The sequence below is a fragment of the Cololabis saira genome, chromosome 7 (assembly GCF_033807715.1).
Source record: "Cololabis saira isolate AMF1-May2022 chromosome 7, fColSai1.1, whole genome shotgun sequence".
Lineage (NCBI taxonomy): Eukaryota > Metazoa > Chordata > Actinopteri > Beloniformes > Belonidae > Cololabis > Cololabis saira.
In genome coordinates this window covers 42,376,803-42,398,089 of record NC_084593.1, presented here as the reverse complement: position 1 = coordinate 42,398,089, position 21,287 = coordinate 42,376,803, and the positions used below count along the sequence as shown (strand labels likewise).

At 52.2% G+C, this 21,287-nt stretch overlaps 18 non-coding genes across 18 annotated transcripts; all 18 read left to right on the top strand.

Annotated features, from left to right (window-relative positions):
* Nucleotides 1-432: 432 nt before the first annotated feature.
* Nucleotides 433-504, top strand: trnad-guc (transfer RNA aspartic acid (anticodon GUC)). Its single transcript has one exon. It is a non-coding gene; the product is annotated as a tRNA-Asp (tRNA).
* A 2,702-nt stretch (nucleotides 505-3,206) lies between these two features.
* Nucleotides 3,207-3,278, top strand: trnad-guc (transfer RNA aspartic acid (anticodon GUC)). The gene has a single exon. It is a non-coding gene; the product is annotated as a tRNA-Asp (tRNA).
* Nucleotides 3,279-3,998: 720 nt separating this feature from the next.
* Nucleotides 3,999-4,070, top strand: trnav-cac (transfer RNA valine (anticodon CAC)). The gene has a single exon. It is a non-coding gene; the product is annotated as a tRNA-Val (tRNA).
* Nucleotides 4,071-4,514: 444 nt separating this feature from the next.
* trnad-guc (transfer RNA aspartic acid (anticodon GUC)) lies at nucleotides 4,515-4,586 on the top strand. The gene has a single exon. It is a non-coding gene; the product is annotated as a tRNA-Asp (tRNA).
* Nucleotides 4,587-5,472: 886 nt separating this feature from the next.
* trnav-cac (transfer RNA valine (anticodon CAC)) lies at nucleotides 5,473-5,545 on the top strand. Its single transcript has one exon. It is a non-coding gene; the product is annotated as a tRNA-Val (tRNA).
* A 444-nt stretch (nucleotides 5,546-5,989) lies between these two features.
* Nucleotides 5,990-6,061, top strand: trnad-guc (transfer RNA aspartic acid (anticodon GUC)). The gene has a single exon. It is a non-coding gene; the product is annotated as a tRNA-Asp (tRNA).
* An 886-nt stretch (nucleotides 6,062-6,947) lies between these two features.
* trnav-cac (transfer RNA valine (anticodon CAC)) lies at nucleotides 6,948-7,020 on the top strand. The gene has a single exon. It is a non-coding gene; the product is annotated as a tRNA-Val (tRNA).
* A 444-nt stretch (nucleotides 7,021-7,464) lies between these two features.
* trnad-guc (transfer RNA aspartic acid (anticodon GUC)) lies at nucleotides 7,465-7,536 on the top strand. Its single transcript has one exon. It is a non-coding gene; the product is annotated as a tRNA-Asp (tRNA).
* A 1,053-nt stretch (nucleotides 7,537-8,589) lies between these two features.
* Nucleotides 8,590-8,662, top strand: trnav-cac (transfer RNA valine (anticodon CAC)). The gene has a single exon. It is a non-coding gene; the product is annotated as a tRNA-Val (tRNA).
* A 444-nt stretch (nucleotides 8,663-9,106) lies between these two features.
* Nucleotides 9,107-9,178, top strand: trnad-guc (transfer RNA aspartic acid (anticodon GUC)). The gene has a single exon. It is a non-coding gene; the product is annotated as a tRNA-Asp (tRNA).
* Nucleotides 9,179-10,065: 887 nt separating this feature from the next.
* On the top strand, nucleotides 10,066-10,138 carry trnav-cac (transfer RNA valine (anticodon CAC)). The gene has a single exon. It is a non-coding gene; the product is annotated as a tRNA-Val (tRNA).
* Nucleotides 10,139-11,706: 1,568 nt separating this feature from the next.
* trnav-cac (transfer RNA valine (anticodon CAC)) lies at nucleotides 11,707-11,779 on the top strand. Its single transcript has one exon. It is a non-coding gene; the product is annotated as a tRNA-Val (tRNA).
* A 2,367-nt stretch (nucleotides 11,780-14,146) lies between these two features.
* Nucleotides 14,147-14,218, top strand: trnad-guc (transfer RNA aspartic acid (anticodon GUC)). Its single transcript has one exon. It is a non-coding gene; the product is annotated as a tRNA-Asp (tRNA).
* An 865-nt stretch (nucleotides 14,219-15,083) lies between these two features.
* Nucleotides 15,084-15,156, top strand: trnav-cac (transfer RNA valine (anticodon CAC)). The gene has a single exon. It is a non-coding gene; the product is annotated as a tRNA-Val (tRNA).
* A 1,607-nt stretch (nucleotides 15,157-16,763) lies between these two features.
* Nucleotides 16,764-16,835, top strand: trnad-guc (transfer RNA aspartic acid (anticodon GUC)). The gene has a single exon. It is a non-coding gene; the product is annotated as a tRNA-Asp (tRNA).
* An 865-nt stretch (nucleotides 16,836-17,700) lies between these two features.
* On the top strand, nucleotides 17,701-17,773 carry trnav-cac (transfer RNA valine (anticodon CAC)). Its single transcript has one exon. It is a non-coding gene; the product is annotated as a tRNA-Val (tRNA).
* Nucleotides 17,774-19,340: 1,567 nt separating this feature from the next.
* Nucleotides 19,341-19,413, top strand: trnav-cac (transfer RNA valine (anticodon CAC)). Its single transcript has one exon. It is a non-coding gene; the product is annotated as a tRNA-Val (tRNA).
* Nucleotides 19,414-19,829: 416 nt separating this feature from the next.
* Nucleotides 19,830-19,901, top strand: trnad-guc (transfer RNA aspartic acid (anticodon GUC)). The gene has a single exon. It is a non-coding gene; the product is annotated as a tRNA-Asp (tRNA).
* The last annotated feature ends 1,386 nt before the right edge of the window (nucleotides 19,902-21,287 follow it).

Here is a 21,287-nt window from a genome sequence, read left to right as displayed (position 1 = left end):
CAATAACATTATTTGGACTTGGAAAACCACTCCAGTCCTCTTCTTGGTGTACAGGACAGGAAGGCCGACCATCTCTTTCTCGCATTGGGTCTCATGCAGAAATTAATTTTGTTGCAGTTCCACAACTGACCAAAAGCCAGTCATTCTCCATTAACGTACACTAGCTCCACCACCAGACCCCAGCAGCAGAGGTTCCGAGAGGGGGTCCCCGGAGGTGCGGGGAACCCCGGACCAGCTGGACCAGAACCTCGCGGCAAACCGAGCCGAGACTCGCGGGGCTTCACCTGCATTCCCGTCGCGCTGAGACCGCGGAGAGCCGAGAATCGCGGACCGATATAAAAGATTAAAAAGAGATGGACACTGACTTTCCAATGACATTGGTACACAGTTATTAAGTTCCTGCAATCAGGAAGTAATTTTGGCAAAAAGCTGTCCTCGTTAGTATAGTGGACAGTATCTCTGCCTGTCACGCAGAAGACCGGGGTTCGATTCCCCGACGGGGAGACTTCTTGTTTCGTATGATGATACCTACATGATTGAGTCAAGTAAACAATGTTCATTAAGAAAATAGACTAGCAGTTGCTGTCTGCCTGCCAAAGAAGCTTCTAGATGCTGCAGCTTGATCAGAGGAAACTCTGATTGAGGGTGGATTTTATACACACAGAAAGTGTCATTGAAGAAGTAAAAAGAGCAGTTATTTAGGACAGCATCTAGAGCATCTCTGGGAGAATCGCTTTTTATGCCCGCCGTCGCCTCGTCCCAGACACAGACTGACAGCACGGCCCTGAAAGCCACTCACCAACCCGTCTCACCGCCCCGCTGCTCAGAAACTCACCTTTGACTCACCGTCCAGACCCGGAGCCATCCAAAGACCCGGCTCACCGTGCGAACCCGGGGACCCGCTGTTAAGCCCCCCCTCACCAGCCACCGGAGTGAAAGAGCCAGCCCGCGGAGCTGGAGGACCGGGGCCCTGGTACCCTAAACACCCAGACGCTCTCGGTACCTTGGACAGCACTCATGGACAGCACTCATGGACAGCACTCTGTCAGGTGCCACCACCACAATGTCAGACCACAATAACAGCAGAAGTGGGTTCCATGGTGTAATGGTTAACATCAGCATGAGTCTTTGAGAGCAGCCAGGAGAAAACCTGCAGTATCCATCTTACTGTCAAGAATTGTAGCAGAGTTTTTTACAGGATTTTATTTTTATGCCCGCCATTTTCCAAGCATGTCTGTTTCAGAAGTGTAGTGGTTATCACGTTCGCCTCACACGCGAAAGGTCCCCTGTTCGAAACTGGGCGGAAACATGTATGACTTTGCAATAACATTATTTGGACTTGGAAAACCACTCCAGTCCTCTTCTTGGTGCACAGGACAGGAAGGCCGACCATCTCTTTCTCGCATTGGGTCTCATGCAGAAATTAATTTTGTTGCAGTTCCACAACTGACCAAAAGCCAGTCATTCTCCATTAACGTACACTAGCTCCACCACCAGACCCCAGCAGCAGAGGTTCCGAGAGGGGGTCCCCGGAGGTGCGGGGAACCCCGGACCAGCTGGACCAGAGCCTCGCGGCAAACCGAGCCGAGACTCGCGGGGCTTCACCTGCATTCCCGTCGCGCTGAGACCGCGGAGAGCAGAGAATCGAGGACCGATATAAAAGATTAAAAAGAGATGGACACTGACTTTCCAATGACATTGGTACACAGTTATTAAGTTCCTGGAATCAGGAAGTTATTTTGGCACAAAGCTGTCCTCGTTAGTATAGTGGACAGTATCTCTGCCTGTCATGCAGAAGACCGGGGTTCGATTCCCCGACGGGGAGACTTCTTGTTTCGTACGATGATACCTACATGATTGAGTCAAGTAAACAATAGTCATTAAGAAAATAGACTAGCAGTTGCTGTCTGCCTGCCAAAGAAGCTTCTAAATGCTGCAGCTTGATCAGAGGAAACTCTGATTGAGGGTGGATTTTATACACACAGAAAATGTCATTGAAGAAGTAAAAAGAGCAGTTATTTAGGACAGCATCTAGAGCATCTCTGGGAGAATCGCTTTTTATGCCCGCCGTCGCCTCGTCCCAGACACAGACTGACAGCACGGCCCTGAAAGCCACTCACCAACCCGTCACCCCCCTTTGACTCACCCTCCAGACCCGGAGCCACCCAGAGACACGGCTCACCGTGCGAACCCGGGGTCCCGCTGTTAAGCTCCCCCCGACCGGCCACCGGAGTGAAAGAGCCAGCCCGCAGAAAGCCACTCACCAACCCGTCTCACCGCCCCGCTGCTCAGCAACTCACCTTTGACTCACCATCCAGACCCGGAGCCACCCAAAGACCCGGCTCACCGTGCGAACCTGGGGACCCGATGTTAAGCCCCCCCCCCACCAGCCACCGGAGTGAAAGAGCCAGCCCGCGGAGCTGGAGGACCGGGGCCCTGGTACCCTAAACACCCAGACGCTCTCGGTACCATGGACAGCACTCATGGACAGCACTCTGTCAGGTGCCACCACCACAATGTCAGACCACAATAACAGCAGAAGTGGGTTCCATGGTGTAATGGTTAACATCAGCATGAGTCTTTGAGAGCAGCCAGGAGAAATCCTGCAGTATCCATCTTACTGTCAAGAATTGTAGCAGAATTTTTTACAGGATTTTATTTTTATGCCCGCCATTTTCAAAGCATGTCTGTTTCCGTAGTGTAGTGGTTATCACGTTCGCCTCACACGAGAAAGGTCCCCTGTTTGAAACTGGGCGGAAACATGTATGACTTTGCAATAACATTATTTGGACTTGGAAAACCACTCCAGTCTTCTTCTTGGTGCACAGGACAGGAAGGCCGACCATCTCTTTCTCGCATTGGGTCTCATGCAGAAATTAATTTTGTTGCAGTTCCACAACTGACCAAAAGCCAGTCATTCTCCATTAACGTACACTAGCTCCACCACCAGACCCCAGCAGCAGAGGTTCCGAGAGGGGGTCCCCGGAGGTGCGGGGAACCCCGGACCAGCTGGACCAGAGCCTCGCGGCAAACCGAGCCGAGACTCGCGGGGCTTCACCTGCATTCCCGTCGCGCTGAGACCGCGGAGAGCCGAGAATCGAGGACCGATATAAAAGATTAAAAAGAGATGGACACTGACTTTCCAATGACATTGGTACACAGTTATTAAGTTCCTGCAATCAGGAAGTTCTTTTGGCACAAAGCTGTCCTCGTTAGTATAGTGGACAGTATCTCTGCCTGTCACGCAGAAGACCGGGGTTCGATTCCCCGACGGGGAGACTTCTTGTTTCGTACGATGATACCTACATGATTGAGTCAAGTAAACAATGGTCATTAAGAAAATAGACTAGCAGTTGCTGTCTGCCTGCCAAAGAAGCTTCTAAATGCTGCAGCTTGATCAGAGGAAACTCTGATTGAGGGTGGATTTTATACACACAGAAAATGTCATTGAAGAAGTAAAAAGAGCAGTTATTTAGGACAGCATCTAGAGCATCTCTGGGAGAATCGCTTTTTATGCCCGCCGTCGCCTCGTCCCAGACACAGACTGACAGCACGGCCCTGAAAGCCACTCACCAACCCGTCTCACCGCCCCGCTGCTCAGAAACTCACCTTTGACTCACCGTCCAGACCCGGAGCCATCCAAAGACCCGGCTCACCGTGCGAACCCGGGGACCCGCTGTTAAGCCCCCCCCTCACCAGCCACCGGAGTGAAAGAGCCAGCCCGCGGAGCTGGAGGACCGGGGCCCTGGTACCCTAAACACCCAGACGCTCTCGGTACCATGGACAGCACTCATGGACAGCACTCTGTCAGGTGCCACCACCACAATGTCAGACCACAATAACAGCAGAAGTGGGTTCCATGGTGTAATGGTTAACATCAGCATGAGTCTTTGAGAGCAGCCAGGAGAAATCCTGCAGTATCCATCTTACTGTCAAGAATTGTAGCAGAATTTTTTACAGGATTTTATTTTTATGCCCGCCATTTTCAAAGCATGTCTGTTTCCGTAGTGTAGTGGTTATCACGTTCGCCTCACACGCGAAGGTCCCCTGTTCGAAACTGGGCGGAAACATGTATGACTTTGCAATAACATTATTTGGACTTGGAAAACCACTCCAGTCCTCTTCTTGGTGCACAGGACAGGAAGGCCGACCATCTCTTTCTCGCATTGGGTCTCATGCAGAAATTAATTTTGTTGCAGTTCCACAACTGACCAAAAGCCAGTCATTCTCCATTAACGTACACTAGCTCCTCCACCAGACCCCAGCAGCAGAGGTTCCGAGAGGGGGTCCCCGGAGGTGCGGGGAACCCCGGACCAGCTGGACCAGAGCCTCGCGGCAAACCGAGCCGAGACTCGCGGGGCTTCACCTGCATTCCCGTCGCGCTGAGACCGCGGAGAGCCGAGAATCGAGGACCGATATAAAAGATTAAAAAGAGATGGACACTGACTTTCCAATGACATTGGTACACAGTTATTAAGTTCCTGCAATCAGGAAGTTCTTTTGGCACAAAGCTGTCCTCGTTAGTATAGTGGACAGTATCTCTGCCTGTCACGCAGAAGACCGGGGTTCGATTCCCCGACGGGGAGACTTCTTGTTTCGTACGATGATACCTACATGATTGAGTCAAGTGAACAATGGTCATTAAGAAAATAGACTATCAGTTGCTGTCTGCCTGCCAAAGAAGCTTCTAAATGCTGCAGCTTGATCAGAGGAAACTCTGATTGAGGGTGGATTTTATACACACAGAAAATGTCATTGAAGAAGTAAAAAGAGCAGTTATTTAGGACAGCATCTAGAGCATCTCTGGGAGAATCGCTTTTTATGCCCGCCGTCGCCTCGTCCCAGACACAGACTGACAGCACGGCCCTGAAAGCCACTCACCAACCCGTCTCACCGCCCCGCTGCTCAGAAACTCACCTTTGACTCACCGCCCAGACCCGGAGACATCCAAAGACCCGGCTCACCGCGCGAACCCGGGGACCCGCTGTTAAGCTCCCCCCCGACCAGCCACCGGAGTGAAAGAGCCAGCCCGCAGAAAGCCACTCACCAACCCGGCTCACCGCCCCGCTGCTCAGCAACTCACCTTTGACTCACCCTCCAGACCCGGAGCCACCCAGAGACCCGGCTCACCGTGCGAACCTGGGGACCCGATGTTAAGCCCCCCCCCCACCAGCCACCGGAGTGAAAGAGCCAGCCCGCGGAGCTGGAGGACCGGGGCCCTGGTACCCTAAACACCCAGACGCTCTCGGTACCATGGACAGCACTCATGGACAGCACTCTGTCAGGTGCCACCACCACAATGTCAGACCACAATAACAGCAGAAGTGGGTTCCATGGTGTAATGGTTAACATCAGCATGAGTCTTTGAGAGCAGCCAGGAGAAATCCTGCAGTATCCATCTTACTGTCAAGAATTGTAGCAGAATTTTTTACAGGATTTTATTTTTATGCCCGCCATTTTCAAAGCATGTCTGTTTCCGTAGTGTAGTGGTTATCACGTTCGCCTCACACGCGAAAGGTCCCCTGTTCGAAACTGGGTGGAAACATGTATGACTTTGCAATAACATTATTTGGACTTGGAAAACCACTCCAGTCCTCTTCTTGGTGCACAGGACAGGAAGGCCGACCATCTCTTTCTCGCATTGGGTCTCATGCAGAAATTAATTTTGTTGCAGTTCCACAACTGACCAAAAGCCAGTCATTCTCCATTAACGTACACTAGCTCCTCCACCAGACCCCAGCAGCAGAGGTTCCGAGAGGGGGTCCCCGGAGGTGCGGGGAACCCCGGACCAGCTGGACCAGAGCCTCGCGGCAAACCGAGCCGAGACTCGCGGGGCTTCACCTGCATTCCCGTCGCGCTGAGACCGCGGAGAGCCGAGAATCGAGGACCGATATAAAAGATTAAAAAGAGATGGACACTGACTTTCCAATGACATTGGTACACAGTTATTAAGTTCCTGCAATCAGGAAGTTCTTTTGGCACAAAGCTGTCCTCGTTAGTATAGTGGACAGTATCTCTGCCTGTCACGCAGAAGACCGGGGTTCGATTCCCCGACGGGGAGACTTCTTGTTTCGTACGATGATACCTACATGATTGAGTCAAGTGAACAATGGTCATTAAGAAAATAGACTAGCAGTTGCTGTCTGCCTGCCAAAGAAGCTTCTAAATGCTGCAGCTTGATCAGAGGAAACTCTGATTGAGGGTGGATTTTATACACACAGAAAATGTCATTGAAGAAGTAAAAAGAGCAGTTATTTAGGACAGCATCTAGAGCATCTCTGGGAGAATCGCTTTTTATGCCCGCCGTCGCCTCGTCCCAGACACAGACTGACAGCACGGCCCTGAAAGCCACTCACCAACCCGTCTCACCGCCCCGCTGCTCAGAAACTCACCTTTGACTCACCGCCCAGACCCGGAGACATCCAAAGACCCGGCTCACCGCGCGAACCCGGGGACCCGCTGTTAAGCTCCCCCCCGACCAGCCACCGGAGTGAAAGAGCCAGCCCGCAGAAAGCCACTCACCAACCCGGCTCACCGCCCCGCTGCTCAGCAACTCACCTTTGACTCACCCTCCAGACCCGGAGCCACCCAGAGACCCGGCTCACCGTGCGAACCTGGGGACCCGATGTTAAGCCCCCCCCCCACCAGCCACCGGAGTGAAAGAGCCAGCCCGCGGAGCTGGAGGACCGGGGCCCTGGTACCCTAAACACCCAGACGCTCTCGGTACCATGGACAGCACTCATGGACAGCACTCTGTCAGGTGCCACCACCACAATGTCAGACCACAATAACAGCAGAAGTGGGTTCCATGGTGTAATGGTTAACATCAGCATGAGTCTTTGAGAGCAGCCAGGAGAAATCCTGCAGTATCCATCTTACTGTCAAGAATTGTAGCAGAATTTTTTACAGGATTTTATTTTTATGCCCGCCATTTTCAAAGCATGTCTGTTTCCGTAGTGTAGTGGTTATCACGTTCGCCTCACACGCGAAAGGTCCCCTGTTCGAAACTGGGCGGAAACATGTATGACTTTGCAATAACATTATTTGGACTTGGAAAACCACTCCAGTCCTCTTCTTGGTGCACAGGACAGGAAGGCCGACCATCTCTTTCTCGCATTGGGTCTCATGCAGAAATTAATTTTGTTGCAGTTCCACAACTGACCAAAAGCCAGTCATTCTCCATTAACGTACACTAGCTCCTCCACCAGACCCCAGCAGCAGAGGTTCCGAGAGGGGGTCCCCGGAGGTGCGGGGAACCCCGGACCAGCTGGACCAGAGCCTCGCGGCAAACCGAGCCGAGACTCGCGGGGCTTCACCTGCATTCCCGTCGCGCTGACACCGCGGAGAGCCGAGAATCGAGGACCGATATAAAAGATTAAAAAGAGATGGACACTGACTTTCCAATGACATTGGTACACAGTTATTAAGTTCCTGCAATCAGGAAGTTCTTTTGGCACAAAGCTGTCCTCGTTAGTATAGTGGACAGTATCTCTGCCTGTCACGCAGAAGACCGGGGTTCGATTCCCCGACGGGGAGACTTCTTGTTTCGTACGATGATACCTACATGATTGAGTCAAGTGAACAATGGTCATTAAGAATATAGACTAGCAGTTGCTGTCTGCCTGCCAAAGAAGCTTCTAAATGCTGCAGCTTGATCAGAGGAAACTCTGATTGAGGGTGGATTTTATACACACAGAAAATGTCATTGAAGAAGTAAAAAGAGCAGTTATTTAGGACAGCATCTAGAGCATCTCTGGGAGAATCGCTTTTTATGCCCGCCGTCGCCTCGTCCCAGACACAGACTGACAGCACGGCCCTGAAAGCCACTCACCAACCCGTCTCACCGCCCCGCTGCTCAGAAACTCACCTTTGACTCACCGCCCAGACCCGGAGACATCCAAAGACCCGGCTCACCGCGCGAACCCGGGGACCCGCTGTTAAGCTCCCCCCCGACCAGCCACCGGAGTGAAAGAGCCAGCCCGCAGAAAGCCACTCACCAACCCGGCTCACCGCCCCGCTGCTCAGCAACTCACCTTTGACTCACCCTCCAGACCCGGAGCCACCCAGAGACCCGGCTAGCCGTGCGAACCCGGGGTCCCGCTGTTAAGCTCCCCCCGACCGGCCACCGGAGTGAAAGAGCCAGCCCGCAGAAAGCCACTCACCAACCCGTCTCACCGCCCCGCTGCTCAGCAACTCACCTTTGACTCACCATCCAGACCCGGAGCCACCCAAAGACCCGGCTCGCCGTGCGAACCCGGGGACCCGCTGTTAAGCCCCCCCCCCCCACCAGCCACCGGAGTGAAAGAGCCAGCCCGCGGAGCTGGAGGACCAGGGCCCTGGTACCCTAAACACCCAGATGCTCTCGGTACCATGGACAGCACTCATGGACAGCACTCTGTCAGGTGCCACCACCACAATGTCAGACCACAATAACAGCAGAAGTGGGTTCCATGGTGTAATGGTTAACATGAGCATGAGTCTTTGAGAGCAGCCAGGAGAAAACCTGCAGTATCCATCTTACTGTCAAGAATTGTAGCAGAGTTTTTTACAGGATTTTATTTTTATGCCCGCCATTTTCAAAGCATGTCTGTTTCCGTAGTGTAGTGGTTATCACGTTCGCCTCACACGCGAAAGGTCCCCTGTTCGAAACTGGGCGGAAACATGTATGACTTTGCAATAACATTATTTGGACTTGGAAAACCACTCCAGTCCTCTTCTTGGTGCACAGGACAGGAAGGCCAACCATCTCTTTCTCGCATTGGGTCTCATGCAGAAATTAATTTTGTTGCAGTTCCACAACTGACCAAAAGCCAGTCATTCTCCATTAACGTACACTAGCTCCACCACCAGACCCCAGCAGCAGAGGTTCCGAGAGGGGGTCCCTGGAGGTGCGGGGAACCCCGGACCAGCTGGACCAGAGCCTCGCGGCAAACCGAGCCGAGACTTGCGGGGCTTCACCTGCATTCCCGTCACGCTGAGACCACGGAGAGCCGAGAATCGAGGACCGATATAAAAGATTAAAAAGAGATGGACACTGACTTTCCAATGACATTGGTACACAGTTATTAAGTTCCTGCAATCAGGAAGTTCGTTTGGCACAAAGCTGTCCTCGTTAGTATAGTGGACAGTATCTCTGCCTGTCACGCAGAAGACCGGGGTTCGATTCCCCGACGGGGAGACTTCTTGTTTCGTACGATGATACCTACATGATTGAGTCAAGTAAACAATGGTCATTAAGAAAATTGACTAGGAGTTGCTGTCTGCCTGCCAAAGAAGCTTCTAAATGCTGCAGCTTGATCAGAGGAAACTCTGATTGAGGGTGGATTTTATACACACAGAAAATGTCATTGAAGAAGTAAAAAGAGCAGTTATTTAGGACAGCATCTAGAGCATCTCTGGGAGAATCGCTTTTTATGCCCGCCGTCGCCTCGTCCCAGACAAAGACTGACAGCACGGCCCTGAAAGCCACTCACCAACCCGTCTCACCGCCCCGCTGCTCAGAAACTCACCTTTGACTCACCGCCCAGACCCGGAGACATCCAAAGACCCGGCTCACCGTGCAAACCCGGGGACCCGCTGTTAAGCTCCCCCCCGACCAGCCACCGGAGTGAAAGAGCCAGCCCGCAGAAAGCCACTCACCAACCCGTCTGACCGCCCCGCTGCTCAGCAACTCACCTTTGACTCACCATCCAGACCCGGAGCCACCCAAAGACCCGGCTCACCGTGCGAACCCGGGGACCCGCTGTTAAGCCCCCCCCCCCACCAGCCACCGGAGTGAAAGAGCCAGCCCGCGGAGCTGGAGGACCAGGGCCCTGGTACCCTAAACACCCAGACGCTCTCGGTACCATGGACAGCACTCATGGACAGCACTCTGTCAGGTGCCACCACCACAATGTCAGACCACATTAACAGCAGAAGTGGGTTCCATGGTGTAATGGTTAACATGAGCATGAGTCTTTGAGAGCAGCCAGGAGAAAACCTGCAGTATCCATCTTACTGTCAAGAATTGTAGCAGAGTTTTTTACAGGATTTCATTTTTATGCCCGCCATTTTCAAAGCATGTCTGTTTCCGTAGTGTAGTGGTTATCACGTTCGCCTCACACGCGAAAGGTCCCCTGTTCGAAACTGGGCGGAAACATGTATGACTTTGCAATAACATTATTTGGACTTGGAAAACCACTCCAGTCCTCTTCTTGGTGCACAGGACAGGAAGGCCGACCATCTCTTTCTCGCATTGGGTCTCATGCAGAAATTAATTTTGTTGCAGTTCCACAACTGACCAAAAGCCAGTCATTCTCCATTAACGTACACTAGCTCCACCACCAGACCCCAGCAGCAGAGGTTCCGAGAGGGGGTCCCCGGAGGTGCGGGGAACCCCGGACCAGCTGGACCAGAGCCTCGCGGCAAACCGAGCCGAGACTCGCGGGGCTTCACCTGCATTCCCGTCGCGCTGAGACCGCGGAGAGCCGAGAATCGAGGACCGATATAAAAGATTAAAAAGAGATGGACACTGACTTTCCAATGACATTGGTACACAGTTATTAAGTTCCTGCAATCAGGAAGTTATTTTGGCAAAAAGCTGTCCTTGTTAGTATAGTGGACAGTATCTCTGCCTGTCACGCAGAAGACCGGGGTTCGATTCCCCGACGGGGAGACTTCTTGTTTCGTACAATGATACCTACATGATTGAGTCAAGTAAACAATGGTCATTAACAAAATAGACTAGCAGTTGCCCTCTGCCTGCCAAAGAAGCTTCTAAATGCTGCAGCTTGATCAGAGGAAACTCTGATTGAGGGTGGATTTTATACACACAGAAAATGTCATTGAAGAAGTAAAAAGAGCAGTTATTTAGGACAGCATCTAGAGCATCTCTGGGAGAATCGCTTTTTATGCCCGCCGTCGCCTCGTCCCAGACACAGACTGACAGCACGGCCCTGAAAGCCACTCACCAACCCGTCTCACCGCCCCGCTGCTCAGAAACTCACCTTTGACTCACCGTCCAGACCCGGAGCCATCCAAAGACCCGGCTCACCGTGTGAACCCGGGGACCCGCTGTTAAGCTCACCCCCGACCAGCCACCGGAGTGAAAGAGCCAGCCCGCAGAAAGCCACTCACCAACCCGGCTCACCGCCCCGCTGCTCAGCAACTCACCTTTGACTCACCTTCCAGACCCGGAGCCACCCAGAGACCCGGCTCACCGTGCGAACCCGGGGTCCCGCTGTTAAGCTCCCCCCGACCGGCCACCGGAGTGAAAGAGCCAGCCCGCAGAAAGCCACTCACCAACCCGTCTGACCGCCCCGTTGCTCAGCAACTCACCTTTGACTCACCATCCAGACCCGGAGCCACCCAAAGACCCGGCTCACCATGCGAACCCGGGGACCCGCTGTTAAGCCCCCCCCCCCACCAGCCACCGGAGTGAAAGAGCCAGCCCGCGGAGCTGGAGGACCAGGGCCCTGGTACCCTAAACACCCAGACGCTCTCGGTACCATGGACAGCACTCATGGACAGCACTCTGTCAGGTGCCACCACCACAATGTCAGACCACAATAACAGCAGAAGTGGGTTCCATGGTGTAATGGTTAACATCAGCATGAGTCTTTGAGAGCAGCCAGGAGAAAACCTGCAGTATCCATCTTACTGTTAAGAATTGTAGCAGAGTTTTTTACAGGATTTTATTTTTATGCCCGCCATTTTCAAAGCATGTCTGTTTCCGTAGTGTAGTGGTTATCACGTTCGCCTCACACGCGAAAGGTCCCCTGTTCGAAACTGGGCGGAAACATGTATGACTTTGCAATAACATTATTTGGACTTGGAAAACCACTCCAGTCCTCTTCTTGGTGCACAGGACAGGAAGGCCGACCATCTCTTTCTCGCATTGGGTCTCATGCAGAAATTAATTTTGTTGCAGTTCCACAACTGACCAAAAGCCAGTCATTCTCCATTAACGTACAGTAGCTCCACCACCAGACCCCAGCAGCAGAGGTTCCGAGAGGGGGTCCCCGGAGGTGCGGGGAACCCCGGACCAGCTGGACCAGAGCCTCGTGGCAAACCGAGCCGAGACTCGCGGGGCTTCACCTGCATTCCCGTCGCGAAGAGCCGACAATCGAGGACCGATATAAAAGATTAAAAAGAGATGGACACTGACTTTCCAATGACATTGGTACACAGTTATTAGGTTCCTGCAATCAGGAAGTTCTTTTGGCACAAAGCTGTCCTCGTTAGTATAGTGGACAGTATCTCTGCCTGTCACGCTGAAGACCGGGGTTCGATTCCCCGACGGGGAGGCTTCTTGTTTCGTACGATGATACCTACATGATTGAGTCAAGTAGAATAGATAGATAGATAGAATATCCTTTATTTTCTCCCTCAGTGGGGAAACTTATTTGTTGCAGTACACACATATAGGGGAGGGGTAAAAGACAATAAAAAATACAAAAGATACGTATAAAATATGTATAAACAGGATATGTATAAAAATCACTTTTATGTATATACAGTTAACAGTGCAGAAAAGCAGGTGGAGTGTGAGGTAGATTGGCAGATATTGCACATCTCAAGTTATTGCACATATTATTGTCTGTTGGCTACTGAGAGGCGTGGTTATATAGTCTGATGGCAGCAGGGAGGAAGGACCTGCGATGCCTCTCGGTGGTGCATCGTGGGTGACGAAGCCGGTCACTGATGGAGCTCTCCAGGGCTCTGACAGTCTCATGAAGGGGGTGGGAGACATTGTCCATGATGGAGGACAGTTTAGCCACCATCCTCCTCTCCCCCACCACCTCCACCCGGTCCAGACTGCAGCCCAGGACAGAGCCGGCTTTCCTCACCACCCTGTCCAGTCTCTTCCTCTCTGCTGCAGTGATGCTGCTGCTCCAGCAAACCACACCATAGAAGATGGCCGACGCCACCACAGAGTCATAAAAGGTCCTCAGGAGGCCGTCCCTCACTCCGAAGGACCTCAGTCTGCGCAGCAGGTGGAGTCGGCTTTGGCCCTTTTTGTAGAGAGCCTGAGTGTTAACAGTCCAGTCCAGTTTATTGTTGAGGTGAACACCCAGGTACTTATAAGAGTCCACAATCTCTATGTCTCTATGGCAAGTAAACAATGGTCATTAAGAAAATAGACTAGCAGTTGCTGTCTGCCTGCCAAAGAAGCTTCTAAATGCTGCAGCTTGATCAGAGGAAACTCTGATTGAGGGTGGATTTTATACACACAGAAAATGTCATTGAAGAAGTAAAAAGAGCAGTTATTTAGGACAGCATCTAGAGCATCTCTGGGAAAATCGCTTTTTATGCCCGCCGTCGCCTCGTCCCAGACACAGACTGACAGCACGGCCCTGAAAGCCACTCACCAACCCGTCTCACCGCCCCGATGCTCAGCAACTCACCTTTGACTCACCATTCAGACCCGGAGTCACCCAAAGACCCGGCTCACCGTGCGAACCCGGGGACCCGCTGTTAAGCTCCCCCCCGACCAGCCACCGGAGTGAAAGAGCCAGCCCGCAGAAAGCCACTCACCAACCCGGCTCACCGCCCCCCTGCTCAGCAACTCACCTTTGACTCACCCTCCAGACCCGGAGCCACCCAGAGACCCGGCTCACCGTGCGAACCCGGGGACCCGCTGTTAAGCCCCCCCCCCCCACCAGCCACCGGAGTGAAAGAGCCAGCCCGCGAAAGGTCTCCTGTTCGAAACTGGGCGGAAACATGTATGACTTTGCAATAACATTATTTGGACTTGGAAAACCACTCCAGTCCTCTTCTTGGTGCACAGGACAGGAAGGCCGACCATCTCTTTCTCGCATTGGGTCTCATGCAGAAATTAATTTTGTTGCAGTTCCACAACTGACCAAAAGCCAGTCATTCTCCATTAACGTACACTAGCTCCACCACCAGACCCCAGCAGCAGAGGTTCCGAGAGGGGGTCCCCGGAGGTGCGGGGAACCCCGGACCAGCTGGACCAGAGCCTCGCGGCAAACCGAGCCGAGACTCGCGGGGCTTCACCTGCATTCCCGTCGCGCTGAGACCGCGGAGAGCCGAGAATCGCGGACCGATATAAAAGATTAAAAAGAGATGGACACTGACTCTCCAATGACATTGGTACACAGTTATTAAGTTCCTGCAATCAGGAAGTTCTTTTGGCACAAAGCTGTCCTCGTTAGTATAGTGGACAGTATCTCTGCCTGTCACGCAGAAGACCGGGGTTCGATTCCCCGACGGGGAGACTTCTTGTTTTTGTACGATGATACCTACATGATTGAGTCAAGTAAACAATGGTCATTAAGAAAATAGACTAGCAGTTGCTGTCTGCCTGCCAAAGAAGCTTCTAAATGCTGCAGCTTGATCAGAGGAAACTCTGATTGAGGGTGGATTTTATACACACAGAAAATGTCATTGAAGAAGTAAAAAGAGCAGTTATTTAGGACAGCATCTAGAGCATCTCTGGGAGAATCGCTTTTTATGCCCGCCGTCGCCTCGTCCCACACACAGACTGACAGCACGGCCCTGAAAGCCACTCACCAACCCTTCACCCCCCTTTGACTCACCCTCCAGACCCGGAGCCACCCAGAGACCCGGCTCACCGTGCGAACCCGGGGTCCCGCTGTTAAGCTCCCCCCGACCGGCCACCGGAGTGAAAGAGCCAGCCCGCAGAAAGCCACTCACCAACCCGTCTCACCGCCCCGCTGCTCAGCAACTCACCTTTGACTCACCATCCAGATCCGGAGCCACCCAAAGACCCGGCTCACCGTGCGAACTCGGGGACCCGCTGTTAAGCCCCCCCCCCACCAGCCACCGGAGTGAAAGAGCCAGCCCGCGGAGCTGGAGGACCAGGGCCCTGGTACCCTAAACACCCAGACGCTCTCGGTACCATGGACAGCACTCAAGGACAGCACTCTGTCAGGTGCCACCACCACAATGTCAGACCACAATAACAGCAGAAGTGGGTTCCATGGTGTAATGGTTAACATCAGCATGAGTCTTTGAGAGCAGCCAGGAGAAAACCTGCAGTATCCATCTTACTGTCAAGAATTGTAGCAGAGTTATTTACAGGATTTTATTTTTATGCCCGCCATTTTCAAGGCATGTCTGTTTCCGTAGTGTAGTGGTTATCACGTTCGCCTCACACGCGAAAGGTCCCCCGTTCGAAACTGGGCGGAAACATGTATGACTTTGCAATAACATTATTTGGACTTGGAAAACCACTCCAGTCCTCTTCTTGGTGCACAGGACAGGAAGGCCGACCATCTCTTTCTCGCATTGGGTCTCATGCAGAAATTAATTTTGTTGCAGTTCCACAACTGACCAAAAGCCAGTCATTCTCCATTAACGTACACTAGCTCCACCACCAGACCCCAGCAGCAGAGGTTCCGAGAGGGGGTCCCCGGAGGTGCGGGGAACCCCGGACCAGCTGGACCAGAGCCTCGCGGCAAACCGAGCCGAGACTCGCGGGGCTTCACCTGCATTCCCGTCGCGCTGAGACCGTGGAGAGCCGAGAATCGAGGACCGATATAACAGATTAAAAAGAGATGGACACTGACTTTCCAATGACATTGGTACACAGTTATTAAGTTCCTGCAATCAGGATGTTCTTTTGGCACAAAGTTGTCCTCGTTAGTATAGTGGACAGTATCTCTGCCTGTCACGCAGAAGACCGGGGTTCGATTCCCCAACGGGGAGACTTCTTGTTTCGTACGATGATACCTACATGATTGAGTCAAGTAAACAATGGTCATTAAGAAAATAGACTAGCAGTTGCTGTCTGCCTGCCAAAGAAGCTTCTAAATGCTGCAGCTTGATCAGAGGAAACTCTTATTGAGGGTGGATTTTATACACACAGAAAATGTCATTGAACAAATAAAAAGAGCAGTTATTTAGGACAGCATCTAGAGCATCTCTGGGAGAATCGCTTTTTATGCCCGCCGTCGCCTCGTCCCAGACACAGACTGACAGCACGGCCCTGAAAGCCACTCACCAACCCGTCTCACCGCCCCGCTGCTCAGAAACTCACCTTTGACTCACCGTCCAGACCCGGAGCCACCCAAAGACCCGTCTCACCGTGCGAACCCGGGGACCCGCTGTTAAGCTCCCCCCCGACCAGCCACCGGAGTGAAAGAGCCAGCCCGCAGAAAGCCACTCACCAACCCGGCTCACCGCCCCCCTGCTCAGCAACTCACCTTTGACTCACCCTCCAGACCCGGAGCCACCCAGAGACCCGGCTCACCGTGCGAACCCGGGGACCCGCTGTTAAGCCCCCCCCCCCACCAGCCACCGGAGTGAAAGAGCCAGCCCGCGAAAGGTCTCCTGTTCGAAACTGGGCGGAAACATGTATGACTTTGCAATAACATTATTTGGACTTGGAAAACCACTCCAGTCCTCTTCTTGGTGCACAGGACAGGAAGGCCGACCATCTCTTTCTCGCATTGGGTCTCATGCAGAAATTAATTTTGTTGCAGTTCCACAACTGACCAAAAGCCAGTCATTCTCCATTAACGTACACTAGCTCCACCACCAGACCCCAGCAGCAGAGGTTCCGAGAGGGGGTCCCCGGAGGTGCGGGGAACCCCGGACCAGCTGGACCAGAGCCTCGCGGCAAACCGAGCCGAGACTCGCGGGGCTTCACCTGCATTCCCGTCGCGCTGAGACCGCGGAGAGCCGAGAATCGCGGACCGATATAAAAGATTAAAAAGAGATGGACACTGACTCTCCAATGACATTGGTACACAGTTATTAAGTTCCTGCAATCAGGAAGTTCTTTTGGCACAAAGCTGTCCTCGTTAGTATAGTGGACAGTATCTCTGCCTGTCACGCAGAAGACCGGGGTTCGATTCCCCGACGGGGAGACTTCTTGTTTTTGTACGATGATACCTACATGATTGAGTCAAGTAAACAATGGTCATTAAGAAAATAGACTAGCAGTTGCTGTCTGCCTGCCAAAGAAGCTTCTAAATGCTGCAGCTTGATCAGAGGAAACTCTGATTGAGGGTGGATTTTATACACACAGAAAATGTCATTGAAGAAGTAAAAAGAGCAGTTATTTAGGACAGCATCTAGAGCATCTCTGGGAGAATCGCTTTTTATGCCCGCCGTCGCCTCGTCCCACACACAGACTGACAGCACGGCCCTGAAAGCCACTCACCAACCCTTCACCCCCCTTTGACTCACCCTCCAGACCCGGAGCCACCCAGAGACCCGGCTCACCGTGCGAACCCGGGGTCCCGCTGTTAAGCTCCCCCCGACCGGCCACCGGAGTGAAAGAGCCAGCCCGCAGAAAGCCACTCACCAACCCGTCTCACCGCCCCGCTGCTCAGCAACTCACCTTTGACTCACCATCCAGATCCGGAGCCACCCAAAGACCCGGCTCACCGTGCGAACTCGGGGACCCGCTGTTAAGCCCCCCCCCCACCAGCCACCGGAGTGAAAGAGCCAGCCCGCGGAGCTGGAGGACCAGGGCCCTGGTACCCTAAACACCCAGACGCTCTCGGTACCATGGACAGCACTCAAGGACAGCACTCTGTCAGGTGCCACCACCACAATGTCAGACCACAATAACAGCAGAAGTGGGTTCCATGGTGTAATGGTTAACATCAGCATGAGTCTTTGAGAGCAGCCAGGAGAAAACCTGCAGTATCCATCTTACTGTCAAGAATTGTAGCAGAGTTATTTACAGGATTTTATTTTTATGCCCGCCATTTTCAAGGCATGTCTGTTTCCGTAGTGTAGTGGTTATCACGTTCGCCTCACACGCGAAAGGTCCCCCGTTCGAAACTGGGCGGAAACATGTATGACTTTGCAATAACATTATTTGGACTTGGAAAACCACTCCAGTCCTCTTCTTGGTGCACAGGACAGGAAGGCCGACCATCTCTTTCTCGCATTGGGTCTCATGCAGAAATTAATTTTGTTGCAGTTCCACAACTGACCAAAAGCCAGTCATTCTCCATTAACGTACACTAGCTCCACCACCAGACCCCAGCAGCAGAGGTTCCGAGAGGGGGTCCCCGGAGGTGCGGGGAACCCCGGACCAGCTGGACCAGAGCCTCGCGGCAAACCGAGCCGAGACTCGCGGGGCTTCACCTGCATTCCCGTCGCGCTGAGACCGTGGAGAGCCGAGAATCGAGGACCGATATAACAGATTAAAAAGAGATGGACACTGACTTTCCAATGACATTGGTACACAGTTATTAAGTTCCTGCAATCAGGATGTTCTTTTGGCACAAAGTTGTCCTCGTTAGTATAGTGGACAGTATCTCTGCCTGTCACGCAGAAGACCGGGGTTCGATTCCCCAACGGGGAGACTTCTTGTTTCGTACGATGATACCTACATGATTGAGTCAAGTAAACAATGGTCATTAAGAAAATAGACTAGCAGTTGCTGTCTGCCTGCCAAAGAAGCTTCTAAATGCTGCAGCTTGATCAGAGGAAACTCTTATTGAGGGTGGATTTTATACACACAGAAAATGTCATTGAACAAATAAAAAGAGCAGTTATTTAGGACAGCATCTAGAGCATCTCTGGGAGAATCGCTTTTTATGCCCGCCGTCGCCTCGTCCCAGACACAGACTGACAGCACGGCCCTGAAAGCCACTCACCAACCCGTCTCACCGCCCCGCTGCTCAGAAACTCACCTTTGACTCACCGTCCAGACCCGGAGCCACCCAAAGACCCGTCTCACTGTGCGAACCCGGGGACCCGCTGTTAAGCTCCCCCCCGACCGGCCACCGGAGTGAAAGAGCCAGCCCGCAGAAAGCCACTCACCAACCCGGCTCACCGCCCCGCTGCTCAGCAACTCACCTTTGACTCACCGTCCAGACCCGGAGCCACCCAGAGACCCGGCTCACCGTGCGAACCCGGGGTCCCGCTGTTAAGCTCCCCCCGACCGGCCACCGGAGTGAAAGAGCCAGCCCGCAGAAAGCCACTCACCAACCCGTCTCACCGCCCCGCTGCTCAGCAACTCACCTTTGACTCACCGTCCAGACCCGGAGCCACCCAAAGACCCGGCTCACCGTGCGAACCCGGGGACCCGCTGTTAAGCCCCCCCCCCACCAGCCACCGGAGTGAAAGAGCCAGCCCGCAGAGCTGGAGGACCGGGGCCCTGGTACCCTAAACACCCAGACGCTCTCGGTACCATGGACAGCACTCATGGACAGCACTCTGTCAGGTGCCACCACCACAATGTCAGACCACAATAACAGCAGAAGTGGGTTCCATGGTGTAATGGTTAACATCAGCATGAGTCTTTGAGAGCAGCCAGGAGAAAACCTGCAGTATCCATCTTACTGTCAAGAATTGTAGCAGAGTTTTTTACAGGATTTTATTTTTATGCCCGCCATTTTCAAAGCAAGTCTGTTTCCGTAGTGTAGTGGTTATCACGTTTGCCTCACACGCGAAAGGTCCCCCGTTCGAAACTGGGCGGAAACATGTATGACTTTGCAATAACATTATTTGGACTTGGAAAACCACACAGGACAGGAAGGCCGACCATCTCTTTCTCGCATTGGGTCTCATGCAGAAATTAATTTTGTTGCAGTTCCACAACTGACCAAAAGCCAGTCATTCTCCATTAACGTACACTAGCTCCACCACCAGACCCCAGCAGCAGAGGTTCCGAGAGGGGGTCCCCGGAGGTGCGGGGAACCCCTGACCAGCTGGACCAGAGCAAACCGAGCCGAGACTCGCGGGGCTTCACCTGCATTCCCGTCGCGCTGAGACCGCGGAGAGCCGAGAATCGCGGACCGATATAAAAGATTAAAAAGAGATGGACACTGATTTTCCAATGACATTGGTACACAGTTATTAAGTTGCTGCAATCAGGAAGTTGTTTTGGCATAAAGCTGTCCTCGTTAGTATAGTGGACAGTATCTCTGCCTGTCACGCAGAAGACCGGGGTTCGATTCCCCGACGGGGAGACTTCTTGTTTCGTACGATGATACCTACATGATTGAGTCAAGTAAACAATGGTCATTAAGAAAATAGACTAGCAGTTGCTGTCTGCCTGCCAAAGAAGCTTCTAAATGCTGCAGCTTGATCAGAGGAAACTCTGATTGAGGGTGGATTTTATACACACAGAAAATGTCATTGAAGAAGTAAAAAGAGCAGTTATTTAGGACAGCATCTAAAACAGTGCTTCTCAATCCTGGTCCTCGAGTACCACTGTCCTGCATGTTTTAGATGTTTCCCTGCACCAACACACCTGATTCTAATTAAAGGTCCTCATTAGCTTGTCACCAAGGTCTGCACAGTTCTGTTGATGACACAGGTACTTTTATCACGGTGTGCTGAAGCAGGGTAGCATCTAAAACATGCAGGACAGTGGTACTCAAGGACCAGGATTGAGAAACACTGCTTTAGGGGCTCCGTACCACTCTGCTGTTCTCTTCTTCTTCTTCTTCTTCTTCTTCTTTTGATTTTATTGGCGGTTGGCAAACAGCTTTCGGGTGCATTACCGCCACCCACTGATCTGGAATATGGACTAGGTATCTAAACGATCTCTAACGTATTCAAAATGAATGTATGTCAAACAAAACAAACAAAACAAACAAAACAAACAAAACAATCAAAACAAACAAAACAAAACAACCAAATTCAAACTTTGCTGTTCTCCGGCTGTGGTGTAAAATTCCACTCACTCACCTTCTGGCCACACCTCCCAATCAGCCCAATCAGCCACACCTGGTCCCAGCTGCATCCCATTCCCAACACACCTTATAAGCAGCTCCAGTTCATTCACTCACTGCCAGATTGTCTGAGCTTCATGCCTGACCTTCCAGCATTCACCTGTGGACTGACTTCCCGGTACCGACTGATCTTCCCTCTGATCTTCTCTTCTCTTCTTGTCTCTGCCCCGGTAAACACTACTGCCTTCTGTTCCTCACCACGAGAGGAGTCTGTTTGGCTGTTTACCTGCTGTGAGTATAAATAAAGATCACTGTTACTGCTATCTGAGTTGTGTTGCATTTGCGTCCTGCCACAGCCCGTGACATCTGTTAGTTTATAAATCACTGAATGAATAGGACCAAAATACATCAGACTTGTTGCTGCCATAGCAACCGTCCAAACTTCTCAGGTCGTCTGGTTTGTTTCTGCTCTGTGTCCCCAGAACCAGAACCAAACATGGAGAAGCAGCATTCAGCTTCTATGCTCCACAAATCTAGAACAAACTTCCAGAAAACTGCAGGAACGCTGAAACCCTCGGTTCCTTTAAATAAAGGTTAAAACTCATTTGTTACAGCTGCTTTTGACTGAATTATTTAAACTATTCTGAATTTAACTTTAAACAATTCAGTACTACATTG